The sequence below is a fragment of the Argentina anserina genome, chromosome 7 (assembly GCF_933775445.1).
Source record: "Argentina anserina chromosome 7, drPotAnse1.1, whole genome shotgun sequence".
In the NCBI taxonomy this organism is placed as follows: domain Eukaryota; kingdom Viridiplantae; phylum Streptophyta; class Magnoliopsida; order Rosales; family Rosaceae; genus Argentina; species Argentina anserina.
In genome coordinates, this window is record NC_065878.1 from 16,146,742 (window position 1) to 16,164,119 (window position 17,378).

The 17,378-nt window shown below is 35.3% G+C and overlaps 1 protein-coding gene and 1 pseudogene across 1 annotated transcript in view; both read left to right on the forward strand.

The window, feature by feature from the left end:
• Window positions 1–17,378, forward strand: part of LOC126801832 (exportin-2) — a 228,205-nt gene that overhangs the window by 179,115 nt on the left and 31,712 nt on the right. The window lies entirely within an intron of this gene.
• Window positions 2,207–4,155, forward strand: LOC126801839 (aluminum-activated malate transporter 10-like; annotated as a pseudogene).

Genomic DNA, 17,378 nt, shown 5'->3' on the forward strand with positions numbered 1-17,378 from the left:
AAATGGCCGGTTTACGCCCTCTATATCTGCCACCTCTAAAAGCCGCGGATATAAATTTTGGGATGCATGGAACTAACTAGGTACATTAATTGGTAATGGGGATTCATGATGTAATAGAGATTAAATAAAATATTAGATAGTCTTCTGTAGTAGTGAGTGGACGTGTGCTAAAGAAGACGTATATACATAAACTTTGTAAGAAAGTAATTAGCTGCTTGATAATTGAAGCTGGTTATTAAATCCTATGAGCTAGTACCTACACTTTGTGCCATTAGTGAACACTGAGAAAAATAATAAATCAGGGCTTGTCTCCCATTGGATTCTTATCAATGTATGTTTCATATATATTATAATAGAATGACCTAAATAAATGTTATTCATCTTTCAGTTCAGAAGTTCCTTTGAAAAAATCTTCCAGATCAGAAGTGAGTATTCTTTCCACTTAACTGGGTGTTTTCGAAGATTACAAATGCTTCTCCAAATTAGATAACCGCACTAAACAGTGTAATAAGTATAATTAATTAGGTATATTGACCTAAAGAATTGCAGCATTCTATTGCAATGCTGCTTACATCAAATGATTGGGAGTCGGTTTGCTTCTGGGATTGCTTCAATATAATTTTTAGCCAAGTGCACCTTAATTAATTAATGCACTAATGTGAGAGTGTCATATAATAAGGACTCGATCAATTTCAATTTTCTGTTGTGAAAGATCTTAATATGATCAATAATATTGGCAATAGCAAAAGAAACTGCAAAGAAATAGCTAGACCAACAATGTAAATGTAAATAAATTCCTTGTGTGCAAAGTTAATTGAACCTTCAGCAATCTTTCCTAGCTTTTTTTTTTTAATCAAACCGTCAACTCATTTATATTTCAGCAGGCATAACCAAGATAACACACATGTATGCCGACAATAAGAGTTACATTTTCTAGCTCAAATAAACTAACTATCCATAAGTAAAACTAGCCAATAATTAGCTATCCTTAGGTAAAAACTAACAAACAAAAGTCAAGATTCACCCACATTTTTTTGGTCATGAAATACAAAATTAACAGAATACATATGATGTAAAAGACATGAATAAATTTTAACAATTACACCATTGTACCGCTGCGACGTGCGATTCAAACTATGTTTGTTGAGGAAAGGGAGCCCGCTCCTGCTCTGCTGAATTACCTTCTCTGGAGACACCTACTGAGTCTTGGTCCCCTACTTCCATTGGTGCCACCATTGGAGCCTCCAGCCCGGCCACAAGAGGCTGAGGAGGAACTAATGACCCAGCTTTAGTCTTCTTCTTCTTAGAAGCCAACTTCCTGTCATAAACTTTTCTTGTGCTAGTACCGCCCTTGAAGATCCGATCACGGTTAGCCGCCTTATCAAACTGGAACAAAAACGCTCCTTGGCATCATGAACGCTCAAGCCTCGCCTGAGACACCATATGGAGGAGATAGAACCCTTGAAGCCCGGATACCGAGCCTTAGGGCCGAGCAGTCGACCAACAAGGTAGGCGTGTCGTGACGTTACTGCCGTGCTAAGAACCTCCCGCGTCGAACCAGCAGAGCGCATCGAAGGGCCACCACCGCGGGAGGCAGAAACATTGGAAAGGGGATATTGGTTTTGATCGGCCATAGCCGATAGGTGAGGAAGATTTTGCCGAATTTCTCAAAAACCCTAGCGGCTATGATTGAGAGAAAACGATAGGGGAGGAATACTAGGTAAGTCTTGAGATGACATGCTTATCTTTCCTAGCTTATTGACGATCTTAAACTTACACTTAATGCACCAGTTTAATTATACTCCTCCTAAAAAACCTATTATATAGTTATTTTCGTTCGGAAGAGTGACTCACTGCATCTCAGTTTCTTCACTCAAAGGAGATAAGAGCGCTGAGAAATTGTTAATTCAAAATTAATTAGTTAAACAAACATAATGCATGGTGATGACGCTTTTTGCAAGTGTTTATCACATTGTTTAGTCATGTTGTCTTTTAAGTGCTCAAAGAATTGAAAATTCATGTAAACAATGTTCAAATTGTAAACTTACCAGCAGCCTTCTATTCTTCTTTTAACTTCAAGTCCCTGGTGACTGCCATATAAGCATGGCTACAGGCTACTGACTCACACAGCTAATAAGCAATTAAGCACCTCAATTAATTAGTCTTAACTTCCCAATTCTGTTCTTTTTGTTTCAGTCCTTCCAACATGGTGAATGAAAAGGATGTGCCGGAGAATTCGGAGTCGAGTATCAATGTGGCTGATGGGACAAACCAATTGGGAGCAGTTCCACAACTGAGGCTAGTTGAAAAGGCATGGCTTGCATTAAAATGTGAAGTTGGAGGTTTGATATTGAAGATTTGGAGATTTTTAGTGAAGGCATGGAATTTAGGAGTTGCTGAACCTAAAAAGGTCATTCATGCTGTCAAAGTTGGGTTGGCTCTTACAATTGTGTCACTTTGTTACTATACGAGGTCTTTGTATGAAGGTGTTGGAGGGAATGCTATGTGGGCAGTTCTGACTGTTGTTGTAGTGTTTGAATCTTCTGTAGGTGAGTAACTGAGTACTAACTGATTCTAAGGCATATCTTGATTGATCAATTTACATGCATCAATAATCATTTTAAAGTACTAAATTTAATTTGGTACATCATACATTTATTTTGCAGGGGCAACACTATATAAAAGCAAAAATAGGGTCACCGCAACTTTTTTTGCTGGATCACTTGGCTTAGGTGTGCATTGGTTTTCTTCCAAGTCAGGAGAAAAATTCGAGCCCATAATTACTGGAATCTCAGTTTTCTTCTTAGGTATGTAAAATCTGTTCTCATTTACAGATTTTTTCGCTATATATAAGCGTCCCAGCTACAAATGACATGCATGATTGCATGCTCATGTAACGCTCACATTTCAGCTTCAGCAGCAACCTTCTCTCGCTTTATCCCATCTGTCAGATCCCGATTTGATTATGGTGCTCTCATATTCATCCTCACCTTCAGCTTAGTTTCAGTTTCGGGGTATCGTGTGAATGAAATATCTGAGTTGGCCTTCTAAAGCTGTTCACCATTTTCATTGGGACCTCTTTCTGCATTCTGATTAGCTTTTTTTTCTATCCCACTTGGGCTGGTTCTGAGCTGCATCGTTTGATCTATCGGAACCTTGACAAGCTGGCTGATTCCTTGATGGTATGTTCATCTCTAATAACTGTGCAAAATAATTTTCTTCTGCTTTACTCTGGTGTCTTAGCTAGAAGAAAAGATACTAATTAGTGAACAAGATGTTGGTATTTTGTTAACTTTACAAATTATACAGGTTATGTGACCAATTACTTTGAAGACAGAGAAATTGTGGCTGAAGACTCCAATCATAGTAAAGCAATTAAAGGGTACAAGTATGTGCTTGATACAAAGGCAACAGAAGACAATTTGGTAAGTGATCGAGTTAGGTTGAAGTGAATAATCAAGAATGATTTTAATATGCTGGCTAAAAACTACATTGTTAATTCATCTTCTCAGGCTAAATTTGCAGGATGGGAGCCTGCACATGGTAGTTTTGATTTCTATCATCCATGGAAACAGTACTTAAAGATTGGTGCATCAATTCGTAGCTCTGCATATTGCATTGAGGCTCTTAGTGGTTGCATGGATTCAGAAGTACTTCAGGTAGGACTTCACCTAGAAAATAGTTGAATCTTCAGAAGATCTGTTATGTAACCGGTTTCTTACTAAGCATATTACTTGTAACTGTGGCAGACACCGGGTATTGTGTACCTCAAGAAGCATTAGGCACTGCCTGCAAGACAATGAACAAAAGTTCTTCAAATATCTTAAGAGAATTGGCAATAACACTTAAAAACCATGACAAGGTCATCCAAGATGGGTTCATTGGTCAGGGAAATTAATTTTGCAGTGCAGCAACTTCAAGTTTCTTTGAAATCTATACCGAGCTCCCTCATTGGTCCAACATCAGAAGAAACTGCTGATGAGCCCTTCGGAAAAACCCTAACACCATTAGTGGAGGTCATCCCACTGACCACTTCAGTGTCGTTTGTTAATAGAAAATGCAGCAAGAATCAATGGGATTGTAGATGCAGTCAATGAGCTAGCAGGCATGGTTGATATGAAGCATGTGAATTCAAATAAAAAAGCAACACAGTAGATACAAAAACCACAAAATGATCACTGTATCATGCATTTCTATCTAGACTTATTATAAGATAAGAAAGGGTTTGGCTTCTCCGGACACGGCCACAAGTTAAGCAAGTGTGTCATGTATGCATCAAAGCTACATTACAGTCTGCGCATCTGTTTGCGAACACTCCGAACTTGCCTTTCAGTTTGTGCTCCAATGCTTCAATCACCGCACTGACTGAGGGGAGTGTATTATATATGAATTTAGAAATCTATGGAATTCAAAAGTCTAGATGTATTCAATACAGATTTTTAATTATCCATACAAGTCTAAGTGTATTTAATTCGGATTTTAAAAAGTCATTATGGAATTCATGAAAGTATGAGGGTATTCAATCATGACTTTTTTAAATGAATAGAAGTATGTAGACATTCAAATTATCATTCATACTTATGAAATTATAAACTCATGAAATCTCATGAACCTTGTAGTGTTAATTATACACATCACAATCCAAAAATTTTCTAACCTCTAGATCAAATATTTTCATGGACTTTTCAGTGGACTTTTCCGTGAACTTTCTCATTGTATTTTTTTTTCTCCACCATTTTTCTTTATTTTCTTTTTTGTCTTTTCTTTACCAATTCTTTTCCTACAACCCAACATGTTTATTCAACCTATGATCTCATTATTGTTTTCTTCTTTTTTATGTTATGTTCTTAGATTGTATCTTTATACTTATTAAAATCTCATTCTCATATGTGGACACATGCCCAATGCTAACAATAAAAATAATGACAATGAAAGAAGTACATAAGAAAAAAGGAGAATAATAATCATATCAATATTTTATGAACACCGACTTCTTTAGCTTAAAACTTCCGGAAGAATTTATTTACTTTCATTTCTTTAGTACCTATTGGTTGATATATTAAATTTAAGAGTTTATTTTATTTTCTTATAAATAATCAAGATTTTCTAATGTCTTTGTAATAGATACAAGTTATACAACCAATAAATATGCTTAGAACAAAAAATTATTCGTAGAAAAGTTTTCTTAGCATGCATTAAATCCTCGTCCAATAACATCCACAAGGTGTCAGAGAACCCATAAGGCCAACCTAGATGCTTAAGGCACGGCCGGGAGTGAAACAAATTATCACAGAACCATGAGCTTGTAGTTGAGAGACATGGTATGCACATACATTATGAATATTGAGAAATGTATAGAAGTCGATCAATATGAGTTATGTGGATTTCATGAATCAATAAAAATCTGTAGAAATCAGCTAAAAATTTGTGGTTGAAATAAGTCATTTTAACAATTCTATAAAAGTCTGTGTACTTTTTAAATAGTATGTGGACTTTTCAAAAAATCTGCCAATTAAAATAAGTCAACACAAATATATATATACAAAACACACCCCTAAATATCTATTTAACATTTTATGACAGCAAATTTATTCAATTCAGAATAGATATTGAAAGGGTATGTGCGGCTATTACCACCCTGCAAACTACTTGCTTACCCAACATACTCTTCTCACCGGAAATTCCTTTAGGCTGTTAATATAACTATATAAGAATATTTCTCTAAAAATAAAAAATTATATAAGAAATAAATGTGCATATACACACAATAGCCATGGATGAGCACAAGAAGATAATATATATTTTTTGTGATATTCTATGTTAAAAAAAAAGTAACTGTCACTACCAGAATTAATGACTTAGATGACAACGATATTTCGTCGCCTAAGATCTTATTTTCGTCGTCTTACGTCATTAGGCGACGAAATTTTTGTCATCTAAGTTTCGTCAAGTAGACGCTGTTACTTAGATGACGATATTAGGTATTTCGTCGCCTAAGCTCACATGTAAGATGTCAAAACTACGCCCGTCACGTTTTTACTAAGATGACGAAATTTTAATACTTAAATGACGACATATTTGTTGTCGCGTTACTACTAAAGGGACAAGGTGTAATTCCTAAGTGACGAGATGTATTATGTCACCTGATATCTAAGATGACGAATTGCAGTACTTAGACGACAACTTATTGTCGTCACTATGTTTGTTAGCCAACGAATTTTGATGATCTATAGTTACGAAATTTGTCGTTAACTTAGGTGTAAGACGACGAAATATAAGCCAACAAGAAGAGTTTGTCACCTTACTGTTCTTATTTATTTTTAATAATTATATATAATTTGTATTAAATGGATTATAATTTGAATCTAATATAATAAATCAAATATTGATGTGAATGCACAATTTCAAACAAGATTATCATATATATATAAAGGGTCTCTTGAGTACAATTACCTAGCTAGCAAGAAAGTTTTTGTAGATCATTGAGTTTAGATGGTGATCTACACCCATATATCATATACAAAAGATCATATATAGAGGATGATCTACCTCTGTACAAAAAATTATAGTGCTAGGCTAGTACACAGTACACAGTACACAGTTTAAGCAATTAAGAAATTCAACTAGCAATGCTAAGGGAACCATTCTCACCACCTTCATCCTCATCTTCATTTGAGGGAGGCTGAGGCTGAGGCGGGAATGATGGTGGCTCACATCCAAATGTCTCCAACATGAAGTTCATCACCCACTTGAGCTTCTCATTGGCTTGTACAAATTCCTCTCTTGCCTTCTGAGCCTCCTCCTTCGCTTCTTGGGCTTCTTGTTTAGCTCGTTCGACCTCCTCATCAATCATGACAGCTGATTGGCGACATGAGGCTAAAACATGTGATGAAGAAGTCACACCAAAGCTGCCTGCTCCTCCCAACCCCCGAATATGACCATTGTTCCGATGTCCCAGTGCATCTCGAAGAACTTGAGCTTGAGTGGGAACGTCAAAATAGTTTATATACATCTCCTCCGGATGGTCAGGGTGCTTCTCCTTCACCTCTCTCATCATCTTGTTGAACTCCTCATTAATCTTCTTCTGCATATTAAACAATAGCACTTTATTAAGTCATTAAGGAGCATCAATCTCTAAAAGACATGGCAGCAACATATTGATATGTTAAAGGTGACAATGGTGCTGATGTTAAAGGTGGCATCAAACTTCTAGTGTGTGAATGTTGGCTTGTGACATTAAACTTCCATAATGTTGTGCTCAGGGAGATACAAAGCATTTATTGTTGGCTCATCTTTTTGACAAACCATGCTTTCTAGGACTCTTGGCAGTGCAGGTAACAGTTGTTTTCTTTTAAGTATTGCTAGGTAGCCCTTAGATATCTAAATATTTTGTCTGAGCATAAAACAAACACATGATGGAATTCAGTTCTTATACCAAAGGGAAAAACCAGTAAGGCACATATATCCTGACAAAGTTGTGTGATAGATCAATAGAATTATAGAAGTGATAAAGGAAACTATGCTCAAATCAAAGGCAACTATGGTACAGTATGTGCAAAGATTACTGGACCAGATCTGGTCATACTGTGCTCAAATCAAAAGCACAAAACCGACATACATACATCAATATGATTACTATTATATTTGTGATCTGACATGCTTGTACACCCACAAACAAGGACATAAATCTAGATTATCATAACAAACATCATAAACTCATCATACAAAATGCAACCATAGTATGAGATTTTTTTTAATAATATCAGTCCCATCTTTCATCACAAAACATAAACCACAACAACCATTTTATTAAATACTAACTTACTATATTGTCAGCTGCTTCCTTATTTTTGGTAGCGTCATACACTCGAGAGTAATTAGAAAGGATCGGGATGGGGTCATCCTGGGCTCTAAGCTCTTCCGCACTGCGAATGAAAGACTTTGCCCCAGTCTTGTGATGTAAAGTCTTCTTATGTCGGTTACTCTTGTTGGCACAAGATTGTTTCTGTGAATCAAAACATAAAACTTTTCATATATAAATGAAATTGTCCAGCATGTTTCTAAAATCATCACATTTATATAAATAACTAACCTGAAATTTATCAGACTTAAAGTGGCTACAGAGATACTGCCACTGGTCCAACCTATGCAGGAACTCTGCTGGTACATCCTCGTCGCCATCTTTTTCCCATTCAGCTTTAATATCGCACTTGAAGTTCCTGTAAGCAGTGTCGGCAATCTTGCTTATCCATCCCCACTCTGGAGACGAGACGCCAAAGTTGAACTCATAATAGACCTTTTACAAAAAAGAAACAATGACAATGAAGACATGTGAAAACGATCATAAATAAATAGATAGATTTGAAATTAACATTTTACCGAGAGTTCCGCTGGAACCTTCTTCTTCTCTTCATTGTCAAGCGCCTTCCAAGAAGGCTTCATCAAAGCAATGGAGTCTCGTACGATGTGGCCAATATCGTGAGTCAACATACTGTGTACGCTAGCGTTCATCGGGCCATTCAGGAAATTAGGGTCCCAAATGACTTTGATCTTCCGTCCAGTGCTCTCTACAATCTTCTGAGCCTTCATGCCCGTCACCAACCCACGAGTGCGTTTGGGGGGAGGTGCTACAATACAATGTTTAGATAACTTGGGAATTTATCATTTAGAATAACAAAATAAGTTGTTAACTTTCAAAATTTGATTCGGGTGTTGTAACATTACCTCCTTCGGAAGGTTTTTTCCGCCGACAACTCTTTGGCTTGGATAAGCAGTCACTATGAGTAACAGAAGTTGATGAAGGAGGGGCTGAATTTTCATCTAGCAGTGGGGGAGGGACAGGGGGTGTTGAACCCGGTGGAGGCACAATGTTAGAAGAACTAGAGTACTGCTCAGCCAACTCACGAGCTAGTTGGCGGCATCTTGAACCTGTAAATTGAAGAAGTTTGGAATTAGAATACAACAATCTTGTAAAATGTCTATGAAATGCTTAAATGAAAAGGATTGAGACTGGTACAGAATGTAGTGCTACATAATGATACAGTAAGAGCATGATATGGTTATTCATAGATTCATAGAGTAAGTGTATAACTAGTGTGGTTCTTGCAGTATTAATCGTATGTTTAGATTATACACTCATCTACAATGTATGACTCTGCTATTGATCCTTCCGAGCAACTATTGTTCATAACATATTTTTTGTATTGCCCAAGTTGCCTAAAAATAACACAAGCATTTAGTCAAATACCATAATATATATATATATATATATATATATATATACGTACCTTTCTTGAGGATACATCCAAATACAGTGTACAGGGCCAGAAAACAGCACTTGTTCGGGAAGGTGGATCAAAAGGTGGATCATGATTGTAAAGAAAGCTGGTGGGAAAATCCGCTCTAATTTGCAAAGGATGTAAACAATGTCTTCTTTCAACATAAGAACATCTGACTTCTTCAACTCTTTAGCACACAACTTTTGAAAATTTTGGACAATGCTATTATTGGTTCCACCACATCATGAGGTAAATATGGTCGAATAACCACAGGAAGAAGTCGTTGCACCAACACATGACAATCATGAGTCTTCATTCCAACTATCTTATTTTCCGTCATTCTAATACACCGTGATATATTTCCCGCATACCCATGAGGATACTTTACTCCTTTAAACCAAAGCAATACTTTTTTCTTCAAATTTGGTCTAATTGTGAAAGGTGCAATATGATATTTAATAGTTGACCCCATCTTCTTAGGCCACAACCGTCTGTGAATTTTCAACTCTTGAAGATTCTCTCGTGCTTTTGGGGTGTCTTTATTCTTGCCTTTAATGCTCAGAGTTGTTCCCACAATGTTGTCAGTGACATTTTTCTCTATGTGCATGACATCTAAAGCATTCCTGAGTATCAATTTCGCCCAATAAGGCAAGTCAAAGAATATACTCTTGTGCGACCAACACAAAAAATCATTAGGTCGCTCTGGAACTGGTACTCGTGGATCACAACTTAGCTGCCCAAAATCAAAGGAGTTTAACTTGTCCAAAATTTCATCACCAGACCACTCTTGGGGTTTCATACGGAACTCTTGAAATCCGTCAAATGCAGCTGCATCATACCGCCACTCATGGTCTGCTGGAAGCCATCTACGGTGACCTAGATAACACACCTTTCCAGCGTACCATTCAGAATGTACTTCACTTAAGCAGACCGGACAAGCATAATAGCCATTAGTGGCTTGCGATGACAACATCCCGTAACCAGGAAAATCGCTGATGGTCCACATCAATGCTGCTCTCATCATGAATGAAGTTCCACTGTGCCTATCAAATGTACGAGCTCCATTTTCCCATAACATCAGCAATTCGTCAATCAATGGTTGCAGAAATACATCCAAACACTTTCCTGGTGACTGCGGACCAGGAATTAACAAAGTCAACATATTATATTCCTTCTTCATACACATCCAAGGAGGCAAGTTGTATGCCACAACCATCACGGGCCAAATACTATACGATAGATTCATATTTCCAAAAGGATTGAACCTGTCTGTTGCAAGTCCGAGTCTTACATTTCGAACATCTGCTGCAAAATCAGGAAATGATCTATCAAAGAATTTCCAAGCCTCACCATCTGCGGGATGTCTGAGTGTATCATCATCTTTCCTCACTTCTGCGTGCCATCTCATCTCTTTTGAAGTGTGTGCAGACATGTAGAGACGTTTCAACCTAGGAATCAAGGGGAAATGACGGAGCACCTTCACAGGTTTAGGTTTCTTCGTGGATGCAGAACATTCCTCCCACCTCGACTCGTGGCAAATGCGACAACTCTGCCTTTCGATGTCGTCCTTGTAAAACAACATGCAGTTATTCTTACAAGTATGGATTTTATTATAACCGAGGCCGAGGCTTTTCAATATCCTTTTGCACTTGTAATAACTATCAGGAAGTAAGTTTCCTGGGGGAAGGACCTTCTTCCAACTCCTTAACGTCTCGTCAAAAGACTTATTTGACCATCTGTTATTCACTTTTAGATGCATTGGTTCGATGATGGTCCCCAAAACAGTCTTATCACAACCTTCAAATAAAGGAGTTTGAACACTAGCAAGCAACATGGTATAAGTATCATAATCTACATCACCATAGTTTGAGAAATCATCACCTTGAAAAACAGTGGTGTCATAAACTACATTTTCCTCATGTCGTGCAGCAAACGAAGGAAAAGTATCATGTAAAATATGCATAGTAGGCTCCACATGAGGACTTACATAGTCACTTGATGACCCGACTTGCTGAAAGTATCCAGCTTGGATTTCTTCAAGTGAAGGATTATGATCTGCTACTTCACCGTGCTTGGTCCATATATTGTAACTGCGCATGATACCTTTCTGATTCAGGTGGTCATACATATCTTTGATTGACATTGCCTTCGTATTGCGACAGAATCTGCATGGACATAAGTGTAATTGACTTCCATCACCATGTTCAATTACAAACTTCACAAAATCAATGATTCCTTGTTGATATTCAGGGTTCCCCCTGCTGTATTGCATTCATCTTTTGTCCATGACCTGCCATATAATTATATCAATGACATATAAACACACATTACTAGTAACAATAAACATACATCTATGTCTTTGTTGCTTATTCACCTAGCTTCTACCTCCAGTTATATATGGTCCTAATCTCATTCACTACAACATAATCAAATGATTTTAAAAAATATATAATTAATTAATTAACTAACTAAATAATTAATTAATCAACATAAATTCAAATTATTATCAACAAACTAAACACTATGTATATATAACAATATTCACAATATCATGAATCAACACAAATAGCATAATCACTAAACTTGATGAACATATGGCTGAAATTCTTCATCGGAAAACTCATTAATTACTACAAAATATATATAGAAAGAAAAATATGGAAAAAGAGACTATACTAACCTACCAAGTAATGGGTAGAGGTGGACTAAGCATTAGAAGATCCAACTTGAAGACATTAACCACCGAAATGAAAATCTGGCACAAGAATTTCAGAGCACCAGTTTTTTCTGTTTTTCCTTCGTTTCTGTCGATCTGGAAAGAGATCTAGATTATAAAGTCAAACTTTAACTTAGACGACGAACGTTTTTGTCATCTAAGTAGATTTGTTCGTCACCTTACAATTTCTTAGACAACAAAATCTAAATGCGTCGTCTAAATTCTGTGCTGAGATGACAATGGAGCGGCTTGTTGACTAAGTCACCATCTTAGGTGACGATATTACATTTCGTCATCTAAAATACACAAGTAAGATGACAACACTGCATTTTGTCATTTAAGTGACACCTAGGCGACGAAAGTGTTCACTAAATTGACGGCTTTGTTTTCGTCGTCTTATAATTTCTTAGGTGACGACTGATTTTTGATGTTGTCATCTAAGTGCTATTTTCTGGTAGTGTGTGTCACAATGAATAAATGGGTTTGTCAATCACACATCAGAACAAGGCACTAGTGTCAACCAATTCTTATGTTTCTTTTCTTTGGTTCAACACTAGCTACAAATTTTACACTTGCTACAAATTTTACACTTGCAATTGTTCATATATCATGTTCAGAGCTATATCAAAAGAGCTTTATTATCCTTGCCCTCTTCCTCATTATTTTTCTACTTGATCAATTTGCATGTCATATCTTTTTAATTGATTCTATAACTTTCTTGTTGATTGTTGAGACTTTATAACATAATATGCTATGATTTTGAAAATGATTGTTAGATCTTTCTAGAATTATCACCACTTTATGTCAAACATCCATGTGTCACTATTTGTGCCCGGCTTGGGACTCTTTAGTTAACCTCATTGTGCATACATTAATCATTTTCTTTCATCACCAACATGTTACTACATTGTTTAGTATAGTTATATCTCTATCCTTGTCTTTGAGACTTGGCAGAGCTTGATTTTGGTTTTGATATGGAGTGATGAGGTGAACTAAGTGTGGGGGAAGGATATATGTGTGTGTTGAAATAAAAAAATGTTGAATTCGTGGAGAAGAAAAGAGAAATTTGCGATCAAGAACAAGAAAATAGATTTCGGTAGAAAAGAAAGTAGACACGAATGAGTTGTCTTGAAGTGAAATTGGAGCTGTGTTTATTATTAAAGGCTCAAAACAGTTTATTATAGTATTTGTTCGTTTTCACATGGTTAGAATGATGCTTAGATCCAAAAAAAAAATTGATATTTAGCCCTCAAAGGTGTTTGATGACATAAGGAAGTATGTTTGTGTTTTGCTAAGTCTTTATGATGACTTTTGTAATTCCTTGATAAAAATTCATACCCTTAGTTGAGCCTTATTAATTACAACCATTTATAAAGATTCACATGATTCTTAAAATGAGTAGTCTTTGATCTATGCATGTGATTGGTATCATTCATGAGATTTCCGAATTGGTTTCACTATGTGCTTCAAATATATAAATTATGCATGTGAAAAGATTTTAAGCATGAGCCATAATTTTGAGAGAAAATAAGAGTTCACACATTGTGAGGAATGAATTTGAATTTGTTTTGAAACATGTTGAGCATAATATCACAATTGTTCTGTCATGTCTTACTTGTTATATGAGATCTACATGTTTAATTAACCTTCGAATTATGTTTGTTGATTTCAGTTAAGTGTTATTCTTAATACCATGAGAGTAAAAAATTATGTGACAAGTGTTAAGGGTAATATATTAAGTTTAGGGCAAAATTATCTAGTTACAAATGTCCATTTTTATTTTCAGGAGACCAACCCTAAAGTAATAAACTACGAAATGAAAAAAAAACCATGTTGTTAGTTAAGTTAAAAAAACGGATACTCTAAAAAAAAAAGATTATAAGAATAATTTATATTATTAATGAAAACATTTAGATTAAATACCTAAGTGTTAAGGGTAATATAGTCAGTCTAGTCTAGTCTATGAGTGTTTGCTAGTGACTAGCAGTATTCTTTACTCCTTTGTTATCGTGTTTGTTTTAAGATTCTTTTTCTATAATAAATGGATCAGCTTAAAAGCATCAAAGCTCTACAATTGCTTGTAATGATGCATCCAAATGATCATGTTGATATGCATGACACCATTGTACTGGAAAGAGAGGCAATTGAACTTCAAGTGAGTTATTATCACCTAGGATCCGGTCCTCTTTTCTTTTTTTCTTTTTTTCTTTTTTTTAGTTTTAGTGTATTGTTTTAATTTGAATTTATGGTGTAAATCTTTTCGGGGTTAGAGTTAGTCAAATTCTAGGGGCACTAACAAGACTTCTTTTGCATATGTCACCAAGTTAATAATTCACTATGCATATTTAGATTTGATTGCCGAAGTCTTGCATATGTCACCAAGTTAATAATTCACTATGCATATTTAGATTTGATTGCCGAAGTCTTGCATATGTCACCAAGTTAATAATTCACTATGCATATTTAGATTTGATTGCCGTTCCAACGTGTAGTACTGTACTACTTGGATGTAAGGATAATTTTCCTAATAATACTTGTTGACGGTTGTAAAAAAATTGGTTGGTGTCCTAATGAGTTGATTGTGCTCGTCTTGAAAATGAAGCTATGTTTTTCCTAATACAGTAAATTTCTCTTTCCATATGCATATTAGTACTTTGATTAAAGCATGCCAAGAACATATAAATGTTCTTAAGAAAAACATCAACATCAGAGTGTCATGCTATGGTGTTGGCATTCATTACATAATAACTCAACATAAAAACGTGGGGTGACACATCATGATATTGGCACCGATTACCTTATTAGTACTGATAACGCAACAAAAAGACGCGGGGTGGTAATACTTCTTTCACAAGTTGTTATTAAATATCTTTAAAGTTGTACTTTATCTCCCAATTAAGATGAGAAATCTGTTTTTTCTCGTCTTTTTTTATGGGATATGGAAGCTCTTGTATTGTGTTTTTTTTTTCTCAAGTTTTAGTATATCTTACTCACCGTAGTGAGCTGCCAACATCAGTCAGTTAGAATTCCATTTTCCTCACTGATCAAAATATTCGGATGAAATGAATGGTTTGATAATTTGGTTTGGTAAAATGTATACTCCTCGAACTACATGTGTTTATTTTAAGTAGTTGGCTTCATTCAATCTCAGCACGTTTTTATCAGCCAACTTTCAGAAACTTCTGTAATATAATGTATATTCTAAATCAACGTATGTGTGCACCAGTTGTGAAACAAACACACCAGATATACGAACTTCGCGAGTAGGTAGTGGTGTAGCCAAAAATATCATTTAGGAGGGTTAAGATTTGATTAATACCGTTCATAGTAAACGCACATGAGCGATATGAAATAACATAAAATAACGATAGTTAGAAACAAATAATTATTTTATAAGTCATTTTTCTGATTTCAAAGTGATATTCTTCATCTATACTATTAATAACCCAAACACACTTTATCAACTAAAAGAGTTATGAAAAAACATGAGAATCCTCCGACCATATTTTATTTTTAATACATTTTAATATATGAAGGGTATATATGTAAATAACAAAATATAGAAAAGTAAATACAAAATATAATGAATAGTTATCACAAATTTGCCCACTATCTTCACAAATAACTTTCCAATTTCTACTTTTACATGTGGGTAACTTCCTTCTCTCCCTATATGGTTATATTTATATGCGTAGCATATGTGCGAAGGCTAGTATATGTATATATTTTAACATGTACACATACATTTTTGTAGCTCACATCAAATCATAATTCTATTGATCAACTTATCTATATAAACTACTTCTTATCACGCAAATTTATCTATACATACAATAGCTAATTTAATTATATTTAGAATAGATATGTCAAGCAAAAGGAGACAGTGACCATGAGAAGCAATAAAAAAAAAAGAAGCAATCAAGCAAATTATATATGGATTATGGAGCAAGTCATTATTAATTAATTAATAAATGATGTAAAAAACTACATAAGCGATAAACTCTACATGAATCGGTCATAGCTTCCTTTAATTTTTAGATATTCTTATTTGAGGAGGGTCATTATGTATGATATCTGTACGTAATTACCATAATAATCAACCAACGGCTGCTTAGCTTCAGAAACTCAGATGAGTCAATTGACCCCCTACCCTCCTTATGCCCATGCAAGCTGGCTAATAATTCTTGTTCCTCATTAATTTGCTCATATTGCTTGTCTGTAAATGGATGGCAAATATATTCGAGTATTGCATAAAGCCATACTATAAATGCAAAATTTGCTGCTACTTATCTTTGTGGATTGTTCACTCCAACAGGCAATTCAAGTTACAAAGAGTATGGAGCTTGGCAACGAAGAGCTTACTGAGGCTATGCAGCAAAATAGCAGGAGCATGACTTGTTTTCTGCTTAGCTTAATGTACTGACCGCTGTACAACTTTTGATGCTATTTTTTTCACTCATGAGATGTATATAAATTGTTGAGGGCAAGGACTAAAAAATTAATAATTTCCACGAAATTATCGGTTTTTTGAGCCACTGAAATTATCTTTGCCTACCAATAGAATTCCGTCCGATATTTCATGATATTTCTGCAATATCTGGCAAAATCTCATATAAACCTAGTTTGATCCAAGTTGAATAGAAACACATCCGTCTTGAGGAGATTCGAACCTTAGATTGCCCATGTAGTAAATTAGCACCTCAACCATCCTTGCTAAGCCAACTTTTGGTTTATTCATGTTGGTTTTAATATATAAATCTCAAATAATTCATATTTTTTTAATTCAAAATTTTAACTATAACGATATTTCTACCGAAATATCTATATTTTAGAATATCGAAATTTCCAATCTCCTCGATATTTTAATCCTTGGTCGAGGGTTATTGATTTGGTATCTAATTAATTAATGTTGCTAGTTTCCTATTCTAAAAAAATTACTACTACTACTACTACTAATATATATATATATATATATATAGCAAAGTTCACCCTAGTTTCAACTCAAGCCCACCTAAGACTCAAATCCTAGCCCAAATCTGGTTAGAATACTTAATATTAGCCATTATTTGCCCAAAAAAAGGGAAAGAAGTTATGAGACTTTGCCCCCCCCCCTCTCTCTCTCTCTCTCTCTCTCTCTCTCTCTCTCTCTCTCTCTCTCTCTCTCTCTCTCTCTCTCTCTCCCCCAAAAGAATTGGCAATCAAGTCCCTACGAACTTTTCATTCTCCGTCATCCTACTCAAAGCCAAAATAAGTATTTCAATTGAATCAATTCATATTTAGGATTAAAATTTGAGGAAAATCTGGTAGTTTGCATTTGGAAAAATCTTATCTAGATAGAATAATTTATAGATATCATTCAATGGGGGATGCAGATCTATTTGTTA